Source organism: Homarus americanus, unplaced genomic scaffold, assembly GCF_018991925.1.
Source record: "Homarus americanus isolate GMGI-L3 unplaced genomic scaffold, GMGI_Hamer_2.0 scaffold9395, whole genome shotgun sequence".
Lineage (NCBI taxonomy): Eukaryota > Metazoa > Arthropoda > Malacostraca > Decapoda > Nephropidae > Homarus > Homarus americanus.
In genome coordinates this window covers 1-13,578 of record NW_024734145.1, presented here as the reverse complement: position 1 = coordinate 13,578, position 13,578 = coordinate 1, and the positions used below count along the sequence as shown (strand labels likewise).

General features: G+C 42.5%; 1 long non-coding RNA gene across 2 annotated transcripts; it reads left to right on the top strand.

The window, feature by feature from the left end:
- Window positions 1–332: 332 nt before the first annotated feature.
- On the top strand, window positions 333–10,680 carry LOC121870154. 2 transcript variants are annotated; one of them, XR_006089664.1, is made up of 3 exons: window positions 333–1,166; window positions 4,303–4,367; window positions 8,787–10,680. It is a non-coding gene; the product is annotated as an uncharacterized LOC121870154 (long non-coding RNA). The 2 variants fall into 2 exon arrangements; XR_006089663.1 differs by lacking the exon at window positions 333–1,166 and having other exon boundaries at window positions 4,209–4,367.
- The last annotated feature ends 2,898 nt before the right edge of the window (window positions 10,681–13,578 follow it).

The following is a 13,578-nucleotide window of genomic DNA, read 5'->3' as shown; positions in this document are numbered from 1 at the left end:
GAAAACCTGACCTGACCTAACCTATAAAAATCCTAAAACTATAAAGCACGTACAGCACCTTATTGTTGTTGTTTAATGTGTTGAAGTTTTCCGTGTTCAGGTGGGGAGGGGATCTATGAACTTGAAAGTGATTTTTAACCTTTCTATAGATTAAGGAAGGTTAGGTCAGGTTTTCAAAGGTTTGTTATTTTTAGTATCTTACCCCACATTCTCCATCTACTTCAAAGCCCTGTCCACTTGTTGGGAATTGGTGATGTCTTATACAGTACTGTACTGTAAGTGGGAAACACTGGAGCACCTTAGCTTATGTGTTTATTCAAGACATTGTCAGGTCATGAGACCCAACTGTGGGTGACCTGACATTGCATCAGAAGGTCAGTATTTTGAGACCACTCATCGTCCACCCTACCTCCACCTGACATTGCATCATGTCTGTTCAGTAACAGGAGACCCCCACAGCTCAGTGTGACTGGGAAATACCCGTCGTCGTTGTAACACCGTATCAAAGATTTGTAGTTTTTTAATTATATTTATTTAACTAAGCTTTTAGATCAACAATTCGGGATTATTCTAGTAAAGAAATGGAATTTCTAACATAATTAGAACTGCTTATACGGACTCCGGTAGTTTAGACTCCCGGAAATCTTTCCCCAGCACCCAGAAACATTCTGGGATGTGGGCTAGTGTCTGTCTGTGTTGTTTAGTCTCTGGGAAACTTTTCCCGGTAACCGAAAAAAAGAAATCCGAGGACAAGGGATTTTTCTGTTTGAGAAAGTCGTTTGGACACCGGCAAATATCTCGTCCCCGGAAGTTGCTTCCATCAAAGAAAGTTTATTTATTTATTTAATTTTTGCATAATATGCAGAACCCCCGACTGAAATTAGATTAGGTTAAATAAGTTTCTTTGGTAAGGTTAGGTTGTGTTGGGTCCTGTTCATTTTTGTTTCCATTTTTTGTGTTCAATATCATGCAAATAGTATCTCCTCCAAAAATTTGGGTTCAATTCCATGAGTTTTTTTTTGTTCTGGTGCTAACGGTCTCCTTCACCTTTACTCATTATAATGTTTTACAGTGTTGTGTGTTATTGGTTACATTTCCAGGAAGCTTGAAGGACCAGCAACACATCTCGGTATGACCAGTACAGACTCAACTGTACACACTGTCCAGTAGGGTGTGTCAACATGTTAAAAATCAAATTTGGTAGTCAAAATATTGTGCCTCTTTATGTCTAAACTTGAGATTAGCAAACAAAAATGAATTGAAATAACCCTCACCTACATCAATTATACCTTAAAGTTTCAAATATCAGTATTTCAACAAATTAATGAGACTTGATTAGAATTATTCACTTGATATTAACTAATCTCATGTAAGCATATGGATTATGGAGTATTTGATGGTTCTATAGCTTGTGTACAATATGCATGTCAGAACATGAACAGGCTCTCCGTGTGGGACAGTTTAATTCTTGTTTTGACTTGTACCAAGCGTGAGGATAAGGCGCCCGGCTCACTCTCCTTCTAGATATCATAGACGGTGGTTTGCTCTCATTGCACTTGCACCTACTCTACCAGACGAATTCTACATTTTAATTATTGTAAGTAGGGCATATTGATTGTCGCAGTTACTTATATCATTGTATAAAACATTATGTTCTAAGAAATTATTATGTTATTTCTGTTACAGCATTTTTGATAAACAAATTGATATTTTTTGAAACAACAATTGAATTATGAAACATTTTCTATTTGTCAGATAGTGTGAAGATGTCAAAATTGAAGTCAGTTGTCAACCCACTTGAGCCTGCTAGTTGGTAAAGGGAAGGAGCTTCCTGTATCAGAACTTCCAACAGTGAGAGACATGCTAAGATTAGGGTTACTCCTTCGAGAAAAAAATGCAAAGGACAGAAGGAACTATACAGATAAAGAACTCATAAATGACATGATAGTCCCTCTTCTGCATCAATGGACAAAAGCTAATGCACTATTCAAACCACCTGTGATTAATCAGTGTCGAACTATTGAGCTAAAACTAACGAAATTATGGCACAAAGCAGTTGAAACATCACTTGGTAAAGGAAACTTGGCCAGGAAAAATGAATTTCTGCACACACTTGATACTCTGTTTGACCTGCAAGTGCTCCATACAATTATGTTCTGAATCCAACTGTTCTCACTCAGGTAAGAGAGAAAATAATTCCCACATTGATTGTGGTTGTCCTCGTGAAAAGAAGATCCCTGTTTTAGAGCTTGAATTTATAAAGGCACAGAGGACAAAGGCAGAAGGCCAAGGAAGTATGCAAATGGGTTCAATAGATTATTCAGAAACAAAGAAGCAGATTGCTAATGCCAAGAAGAGAGAACAAATCCGAGAGAGGGAACAAAAGAAGAAAATGAAGAGTGAAGAAGCCATCCAAAGAGAGGAAGAGCTGTGTCAAGATGTTTATCACTTCTTTGATAGTTCTTCTGATGAACAGGAAGCAACATCAGATGATAGTTCCAAAGAGCCATCTGAACCTTTACCAAAGAAAATGAAATACAACACAAGAAATATTTCAAACATTGCTTTAGCTAGTATTCGCCACCATGCTGAACTTCGTGAGGCTGCAGAAATTGCAACTGCCGCCGCTTGGATAGATGCAGGCCTCATCAGCCGAGAGGATGTATCTTTGGTGATAGATCATAATAAAATTAGAAGAGCACAAGAAAAAATAATGAAGGAAATATCTGGTGAGCATGAAAAAGATTTAAGCGAGGGAGGGCTCTCCTGTCTTTTGCTTGATGGAAGAATAGATGACACAAAAGTTTTGCTAGAAGTAGAGGGAGTGAACAGAAAGTTTCCAGGTCTCATCAAAGAAGAACACTACTCTGTCTGTTCTGAGCCTGGTGGTCGGTTTTTGTTTCACTTTGCTCCCGAAACTGAAGTAGAAGGGAAGAAACATGCAGAGGTCATTGCTGATCATATTTTATGTTGGGTTCAGGAGAGAGGACTTGGCAGTTCACTGCAGGCTGTTGGTGGAGATTCAACTGCAGTGAACACCGGATGGCAGGGGGGTGTAATGACGCATTTAGAGAAAAAACTAGGAAGAAGACTTGTTTGGATTGTATGTGATTTACATACAGGCGAGCTACCTCTTCGTCATCTCATCCAGGAACTTGATGGTCCTACAAAGAGCAACAACAAGTGGTCAGGTCCCCTTGGCATCATGCTGGATGAAGCGACACAACTAGAAATAAATACAACCTTTCCAAAGGTCGAAGTTGGCCCTCCCCTTCCGGCGTTGTCTGAAGGAGTCATCAAAGATCTCGGCACAGATCAATCCTATGCTTATCGTATTGCCCAAGCAATAAGATCATTGGCTCTCTTGGAGATTGGACCTGTCAGTCACAGCTGTTGGTTAACTACAGCTCTTCGTTTCTGCAGGATTTGGATTTCCAAACACGAATTGAAGGGCAAAGTGCTGAAGAATTTGAGGTTAATTGTTGAATTTATTATTGGAGTTTAGTGTGAAACTTAATCCTATGTGGGTGGATCACCTTTTGTTTCAATTGCAGCTAGTAAGAACAGAGGAAGGTAGTGAGGGACATCGTGTTACCTGTGGCAAGAAGGTCCGCTTGGTATGCTCGATCAGAAGCAGTTTTGCAAGCAATGCTTTGCAGTCAATGTACCAATCTCCGAACCGAGGCTGTAGAAGTCATTCTAAAGATTAGAGGAACGCTAATAGATGACGACCAGTTGGGAGACTGTTCGTTTCATTCAAGAAAAGTTCCCCCAATAAACGTCAATGCCACCAAATTGTCAGAATTGGTTGACTTGAGTTTGGAAGTCTTAGAGCCACCATTGACAACAAGTCTAACTAGCCAAGAATTGAGAAACCTTAAAGAGACTCCAATGCAGGTGCCGAAGTGTGGAGAGATGTGTGAAAATGGTCACAGAAGCAGCGGGCCATGTTTACAGCCACTAGAGGCGAGAAGGTTACATCAAAGCACAAATAGCAAGCAGACTACTGATGACAAGAAACCAAAGCAAAGAGAGTATGAAGGCATTGGTTACTTTCAAATAGACTACGGATAATAAAATAGAATAATTTGAAACAGTAACATGTGTGCAAACGCTGGTTATGTTATAAATTCACAAATATGTACATTTAAAAATCCATTTGATGTAGGTAGGACTTATTATAAAAAAAAAATTATGCCAGAATATTGTTTTGCATGCTTAAAGACTACAATAAATTGCTACCAAATTACTCGATTTTCAATTTAGCCAGTTCACCCCCTAAATTGACACACCCTACCTGAGTGTCCAGACCCATATATTATGACGGCACCAATGACAACTGATGAAACACAGCTGACCTGTGGGAGGTGAGTAACTGTTATTTCACATGTGTATAAGCCTATTCTAATACAGTACAGTACTTGCTGTTAACGCTCATAGGAGCGTTATTGGTTTGACGCTGGAGAAATAAACCCTCGACGTTGACAGGTACCACATAATTCGGTCAAAGAACAATTCTCATATAACAAATGCTGTTATCTCGGGATACATAGTATGAATAATACAACCTATGTACAGTACATAGCCTGTTAACATCTTAAATATAACTCGCGTTTTATAACTGTTGATACATCAGATCAAATTACAGTACATAAATATACTTATTAAAGTTATTTAGAGTTTCTTGGCAGATTCTAATACTTCACGATCGCTCACGTCTTAGGGTCTAGTGGTCCGAACCGACGTGTCGTCTGTCCCGTAGAAATCGGTGGACTACCCTCGAGGGCCATCCGTTTCGTATTGAAGCACCTCGGCTAATTCGTCGTCAACACTATATCCGTTCTCTCCCGCCTAGTTTATCATCCCTCTTTCTGTCTCTTCTAGTTTATCTTACTGTGGCGGTAACACTTGTGTTTTTTTACACGTGTATTCCTTTGAGACTGTTTTTACCTTATTTATCTAATGGCCACCCAATAGGGGTGGCTATGCCAAGGGATGGAGACCAGTGGGTTATGTAAGATCCCTGCATTGTTCTTGATAATTTTGTCAAGGTTTCTTTTGTAGTCCAGTACTGTTCTTGATTCCACAGCTTGTGCTGGCAGACTGTTCCATAGGTCTACCAGTCTGTGTAAAGTAGTATTTCCTTATATTTGTTCAACATGAGAACTTGGCCAGCTTGTAGTGGATGTGAGACTTTATCAAGTGCCCTAGAGAAATCCACATACATCCATGGTCAAAAAGTTTGTTCAACCCCAAATAAAATGAAACCGCAGGGGTAAGTCGAGTCAGAAACTCGTTCCTTTTGACTGACCGTACAACACATCCACTGGTAGACCTTGGTCCATGTGGTCTGTTAAAAATTCAATGAAAATGACTTAAGTTTGTCAGCAGAATATTCTATCCATGAAATCATGTTGTGATGCATTGATTAAATTGTACTCAGTTGGATGATGAGGGTGTCTACTGGTCTGGAAATGGCAAACAATTTTAACGGAGGCTGGAAAAAGTCGGAAATTTTATGTGAATTCAGTGCAACTTCAAAATATTGTTATTTTGACAGTAATCAATGCTGTACTGTACTGTATAATAGGTAAATAATTTAATTTTTAGATGCAAATTCCAGTAAGTGAATTGTTTGTATACCTATAGTATCATATTTTATGTTAGTGATCAAATAACAAAATATTACACGTCACAGCTACTGATTCTGCAATGAGTATTGTCATAGATGAATTGTTGTTTGTTATTTAAGTGGATGAGAAGTGTGATTTTTCAGTTGTCACTGCTAATGACATGGTTACCCTTCTGTGCCACCACAGTTGGAACCCCCGATTACATCAACTTTCCCCCGTGCTATCTGGATTTTGGTCGGGGATACTTGTGTCCGGTGCTGGACCCCAGGCCGGTTTTCAAGAGGATCTAGATTAAGCGAGTCCGGGCTAGAGGGAGTTTACTGTACTATAATGAAAGCATCTTTATTCCTTCAGTATGAAATCAACCCTGAAGATGTCAAATATTTTCTGATTTAATAAGTGATATTTTCTCAACCATGTCGTACAACCTTCATCATGACTATGTGGTTATCATCGTACTCCGGGACAATACGATATTAACTTCTCTGTACCAGTATTTTGGGACAACACTTAAGTTCTTTAGGGAAATTGGGACTCAAACAGACTGTCAGGTTCAGGAGAGGTCAAAAGAATGGCTCTTAAGATAAAAGTGAATACTAAATGTAGGAGGATGCACCTAGGTCACGTGTCCCAACCGGACGAAGAAACGTCATTAACGGAGACCAAAATACCGTACGAGAAGGACCCGGGAGTGTATGCGACACGTAGATGGTCTGTCCCTCGTAACGCTTTTCGAGTATTAGGTGCTTCCCGTCCGAAGTACCGTGACCCCGTTTGGTCCCTCCCCTCCACCTGTACTTCCCCACCTCCACCTGTACTTCCCCACCTCCACTCCACCTCCACTCCCCTCCACCTCCACTCTCCCCCACCTCCACTCTCCCCCACCTCCACTCCCCCCACCTCCACTCCCCCCCACCTCCACTCCCCCACCTCCACTCCCCTACCTCCACTACCCCACCTCCACTCCCCCACCTCCACTTCCCTACTTGCACTCCTCCCACCTCCACTCGCCCTCCTCCACTCCCCCACCTCCACTCTCCCCACCTCCACTCCCGTACTTGCACTCCTCCCACCTCCACTCCCTCACCTGCACTCCCCTACTTGCACTCTCCCACCTCCTCTCCCCCACCTCCACCGACGGAGGGCTGCAGTTCACAAGCCGGGACTTTGCTGCGTTCATCGAGCGACGGGGAGTCCGGCAGGTGTTGTCACCGTCCCATTACCCGCAGTCCAACGGCCACGCCGAGGCTGTTGTCAAATCCCTGAAGCACCTCATCCTCAAAGTGGCCACTTCTGGGAATATCCTCAACTGCGAGGCCTTCGACCGGGGTCTCTTCGAACTCCGCAACAACCCAGCTACACCGGATGCTCCCCTGCCCAGGTCTTGTATCCCTGCTCACGCTCAGTCCTTCTCCAAGGAGTGGCAGGTTAAGACAGAGGATTGCGGCCGCCGAACGAGTTCGTGACGTCGTCGCCCGCTAATACTACCACGCCCGTTCTCTCCCCAAGTTGAGTGTCGGCACCCAAGTCCGTGTTCAGGACCTTATCTCCCTACGTTAGGACAAAGTGGGCGTAGTCATGGGTCTCGGTAGATCACGGGACTACCAGGTGCTGTTACCCAGTGGTCGCGTGTGGTGGAGGTAACCGCCGTTTTCTCCGCCCCGTAACAACGCCTTCTGCTGACCCCGTCACCAGTGTTGAGTCCTGTGTCCTCCCCAGTGATCAAGTCCCTCGACGCTCAGAACGGATCCAAAAGAAAAGGTCCGCTCAAGACTTTGCTATGAGCGTATAGAGGGGGGGGGGTTATATGTGTATGTTGTATGTATATTATGTATTCCATTTATATATATACTACTTATTTAGCCTAGCCAGCAGCATGTGGCAATGCATTTGTTATGTCCCACACGCTTAGATAATGTGCCTGGCGACATATGGAAGCTGCTACATGTCGCCTGAGGGCTCGGTTGTTGATAGAGTAGGGAGTGCCGTCTTGTTGTATTGTAGTGGGCTACCTCCGCTATATAAGACCTAATCTCGTGGTGACCTACCTCTTTCTACCTACACCACCTCCTCCGCTCCTGCCTGGCGGCCCTCGCTTCCGTCGGCGAGCATGGCGAGCCACAAGCTGGTCCTCCTCTGAGCACCCTCACCAACCAGATCTCTGTACATCACGCTTGTAACCAACCTGCCACTTCCCAGCACCAAGCTGCTCTGTACATCCAATACAATATGTATACAGAGAGCACATTGTGAGTTTCCTTTCTCCAACCAATATCTCATAACCCCACAAATGGTGACCCCGGAGATTCGCACTCACACAGGATGGAGGAGAAACCGATCACTCTCCCAGTCTTCAAGCAACATGGAAGACTGGCTTATCCACACAGAGGCAGCTCTCATCGGCTCTACAGGTACTGTCTCTACACCTCAGGTTAGACACCGTAGAGCAGCTCTGCTACTCTAAGCAGACACCAGCTCCTCTTCCTGCCCCAAGCACCACGTCCTATCGACCCCAGCAGGCGCATCTGAGGACTCTGTACCTGCCGAGAGGGAAGCACAGCATTCGTCGCCGTTGTTTTTTTCCCTCCGGCACTCCCACCTGCTGTTGTAGACCCTGCTCCTATTATAGACCCTCCTCCTGACGTCGCCCCTGACCCAGTGATCATGAGGACGCTGCCCCTGCAGCGACAGAAGCACAACATTCATCGCCCCCACACACCCTTTTTCTCCCACAGATCTCGTGTGTCTAGACTCGAGACAGTTGTCTCCCCTAGCGGCCGGGTCTTTCACGCCCTCGCCGTTATGTCTCGCATGCACCGCCGTTTTGCCTCGCATGTGCCATGCAACCCTGCAGACAACAAGTCTCCTGGAGGGAAGGGGGGAGTATCGTAGTGGATTCCTCCCCTACAAACGCTGTTTGTCGCAGAGTAGCCGACCCCGCGAATTCCCCAGCGTATGCGTCGTGGTCTAGGTCAACTATTAAGCCACGCTTATCTCCGCTATATAAGACCTGACCTCGTGGTGACCTACCTACACCAACCAGCAAAATAGAATTCTACGAGTGTTTCTGTTCGCCCCTGTAGTTAGAACCGAATACCTAGAACATGTACAAATATATTATGCTTATTTTTAAAAAAAATTTTCTTATTCCAGGTGTTTCGCATATTATCCGAGTCAACAGAAGGAGTTCGTCTTTACGATCAGCTCCTTCCGACCATCTCCGAGATGTCATCCGGAGAGTTGAAGTTTGCTCTTGCCATCCGGTCTCTTCTCCAGAGTATCGTCAGAGGTACAATGATTTATATTAAGAATATCTTCAATATAATTAGCCCTAGCATTTCAAGTGGATGAATGTTTAATTAGTAAGAATCATGATACCACTTAAAAAGTTGTCAATTTGCTTTAAAAGGGTATTTGTGGGGGATAAATGTAAAGGTGTACATATAAATGCAAATATTGAGTGTTTTATTATGAGGTACAGCACAGTACAAGCTTTTAGGTATGATTTTGTCACCGCTAAATCTGCATTACACATTTTGTAATCTACTTTTATTTCCAAAATCTGGTTAAACTGTCTGGGTTTTTCTCACAGTAGGAGCAGAAATAGGCACTCCTTGATTAATCACGCCTCCATCACTGTGTCAAGCTCTGCTGACCTGGCTCTGTCGATGGAATGTGGCTGTGTACTATTTACACTTTGGAGGTCACATTGAAGCAACACTTAGCAATGATAGGGAATTACGCAGTGCAGTATATATTTTATTTCAATATTGTTGCTGCTAGTGAGTTGTACTAAACAAGTATCCACTATGTATTTCATAACATTGTAATTTGTTTTGGCATTCTCAATTTTTGTTTCGGATATACTGTATATATAGGGATGCTGTAATCTAAAATTAGGTTTTGCATACATCAAGAGTACGTTTGTGGCTCCTCACGAGTTGTACTTGCTCAGAAATATATACTGTACAGTAATGTTATATACAGGTTGCACTTAAAAAAATCCAAACATCATTTATCCCCAAACTGTGAACATCCAAAAGTGATCGCATTGATTATAAAAATTTACCGCGCTGCCAGATGATGGCGTTTCAGCACACTAAGCTAAGATATCATCACCGGGGCATTTTCTCGTAGTCGGTCACTGAGTTACACCCTCCGACTCGCCGTCACCCGCACTTACGAACGGGATCCCAATACATTCACCTCAAAAAGTTGTAATTAAACTGTCATTATTTTCATCATTGTTTAACAGCACTTTATGTTATGTAACCTAAAGTATGGGTCCAGGAACTTATCCCTGTTGTAAGTTGCGGACGGCCTGTATTATTATTAACATTATATTTTGAGTTCCTTAGTTTAGTGTGTTTGTTATACCTGTACATGCAGTATTATATATTAGTTTATAGTTGTCATATATGTAGTATTTTATTTGGTGCTTAATGAAATATTAGGGTTTTTAATAATGACCTTGAGTTAGCCAACAAGTTCAGTTATCTGAAACATTTTGGATTTTTGAAGTGGAACCTATATTTCAACTCCCTCCTCAAAATATTAATGTACTATAGGAACAGAAATGGTTGATTTAAATTATTGCTCCAAACTGCACCACACCATAGTGCCATCTTTGGCATATACAGTAAATGAACTTTTGTAAACTGTACTGTACATATTTAATGTCACATGATGTGACAATGTTTGTTTGGTCAAGTGATGTATAGTGCATGTCATTAGTGTAACGGTCGGTGCCAAATCATCGTTATTTGGCGCCATTCATTTTTAGATATACCTGTATCTCATTTATGAGACATTGTTTATCTAAGCCAAGAGTTGTTACGTCTTGCATATTTCATCTCCGTCGTCAGAAAATGTAACGGCGCGATGTTGAGCAATTTGTTGCCAGCCTATGGATGATAGATAGGATCTGTACATATCATATTAAGTCTTCAACACCAGATATTTATTGTCAACTCTAAATGAAATATGTTGTGAATAAAACTTTTCAATTTGTGTTACCAAAGTGAGAATAAAAGATTGTCTCCGGCCAGCTTTTTTCTTTTATTATGTCCCGTAATATTCCCCCCGCCGAGAGCCTCCGTCGTTTGCTTTTAATGTATACGGAGACCGAAATCACAAATTTACGGTTTACGACGAGACGCGAACGTGCAACGTCACGAAAGAAATATTGGCCGAACATTTATGGTAAATAATTTATTTCTTCACTGCCACACGATCAGAGTTTCGTTGTTTTACCCCGTAATTTCCTTCATGTTTCGTGCCCTGCCCGCTATGGGTGATTTATGATCGTAGATAGAGAAAAAAAATCTTAAAATTAAAGAAAAAGTTGTATCATTTTTATTACGATCATCCAAACATTTGTGGATAAAATGAATGAAATAGAAAAACTGCTTCTGGTGTTAAACCACGGCTTTGAGACTGTCTCGGCGACCGACGCCGAGCCCACGTGTTTCCGAGGGGCCGTCTCCACCTTTCAGTGGTGTCCCCGAAGATACTACTACTACTACTAATGTTTGGAAAGGCAGTTGTCAACATACCATCTGGAAAGGCTTGTCACTGACTTGTCAGATTCAGAAGAGAAAATGTCTTTAAATTGCAAAAACTCCTCTAGAACAGATGCTTCCAGGTCACTGGAATAGGTACTGACAGCCAATGGTGTCATACTCCGTTAAGGTAAACCGCTTCTTTATTTCTATTCATTCGTAATATGGTGTAGAAATTGTCCACCTTGGATCAAGTTGAGTTTCAGTGCCAACTGATTCATCCAAGAAATGTTTTCTCTTTTTTGTTGTCGTTGTAGACAGGCTCGGCCTGATCTTCTATTTCATCCAACTGACCCCGTCTCATTTGTGAGACGAAGATGATCAAGCTCTCATACAGTTTCACAACTGACAGAAGGTGGGTGTGAACTTTTTGAAGTGATAAGCTGGTTGCATTAAACCTTGTTAAGATTTGATACTATTTTACAGCAAGAAGTGGTGTTTCAAATGCTTGCATTCGTCTTATGAGGCCTTGACCTTGAAGCTACTGTCGGAACATATTTTGTTCTCCAGTGCTGACTTTATCTCAAGGTAATGTAAAAACACTGCAGCCAGTTTGTGAAAGGGATTTCGCTACAATCCCTTCAGCCGGTAGTGCAGCTGATGATCCCAACTATATGTGGAGGTTGAGAAGTAGTTGTATAAGGTTTGCAAAAATCCGGAATTTGAAAGAGACCCAAGGCAACTGATGTTCCTACAAGGTTCAAGGAGTGACCTGCACAAGGGACGTAATATGCCAGCCTTTATTCTGGCAGTGTAAATGGCTGACATAGTGGCAGCATTGTCATAACTCTGCCCTCAAGACGAACTTCTGTAATTAACTGTACAATAGTTGAGGCTATGCTCTGTGCACCATGGTCATGTATATGTCTATGAAGTTATAAAAAAATCGCTCAACTATGAATGTAAGTTGGTCAGTATGACTAACATCCGGCGTGGAATCTACACTAACTGACTAATATTTGTCTCGTTTCACTTCACTTATGATAATTGATTGACCATTTGGTCACAAATCGTTTTTGAGAGATATGAAGTGTTTGCACAGCACCAGATGCTGTGCAAGAAAAGTGTCCAATTTGGCCAGGAGTTGCAAGGTAATTGCCATTGTTGCTAGAGCCTATTCTTTCATCACTACCTCTGAGAGGAAGACCTCTCGATGTTAAAATTTGTAGTGTTTCAACTATGCGCAATAGACGTTCTTTGCATTATTTTCTCTCCAATTGTAGTTGCAAAGCCAAAGTGGAATGAATTCGCCTTGCTGTAATTGCCCTCACACCCCAACTGAAATTTGATGCTCTCTGCCACTTTCACGTTCGGCAACTGTACGCCGGCAGTTTTTCCAGTCGCTAAACGCATTGAACGCAAAATACATCTCCAGTTTTTGGAGAATACACAAGGATTTGGGCACATACCGAACTCTTTCCTTTTCACTTGTTGAGAAGTGACCTTGTTCACAATTTAGATCAAGAGAATGATTTAGTAAATAGTCAATCGGTTTATCATCAACTGTCAGCCGGATCACTCGACACCGGTTCCATAGAATGTTTCTTATAATTCAACTGAGATGAATCGGACGAAGCTTCAGTCACAGGTTGGAGAAAGGAAACTCTTAATGGTGGTTTTCTTCTATAAAATATATTATATACAAAACAGTCTGGTGCTTGGAAGAGGAGACGAGACGCGGCGTGTTCAGGAACGTAGGGTAGAATGAATTTCAACGGCGAGACCGAGAGGTCATACACTCGGCTACCGGAAGTAAACCCGGATGCCAGCGTCGCAGGTGACCCCCCCCCACCCCCGTGAGAAAGTCGCCGAATCCCGTCTCATTGGAATGCGGCTAGGCTCGTCAGTTTGTAGGAGAGTATCCACTACGGTACTTGCATTGCTGTAGGTGGCGATTTACTTAATCTCAGCTGACCTCGTTTCGTCATCCGAATCACTAAAGTGAACCTCTACTGTGTCATCCTCTGGGAGTTTACTGTCACTGGGCTCTGAATCTCCTTTTGGTTTAAAAAAAATGTCAGCTTTGGCTACTTTTAAGTTCCTCTTTCGTGAGCAGGGCCTCTCTACATATCAGGGCTGGTCGACTTGAAACCACACGAATGACTCCAGTCATGTCTCACTTTTGTGTGTGTTGGGAATTTGTACACTATCAATAAATATACAGTTAATGAAAAATGTCTCAATGTTTTAATTTCCTCAATATAACTGCATATGGCTTCCAAATTCTGCAAAGAAGTGTTAAAATTTCAATAATTTCCCGGGGGGGCTTACAGCTCCCCCGGAACTCCCAGATGTTTAGGCTCGTTTCACTCGCCACCCCACAAAGAGGCTGGCTGCCTGCCCATGGGTAGTGTGTGCAGGTCAGAGTTGGCGGTACAGTGTGT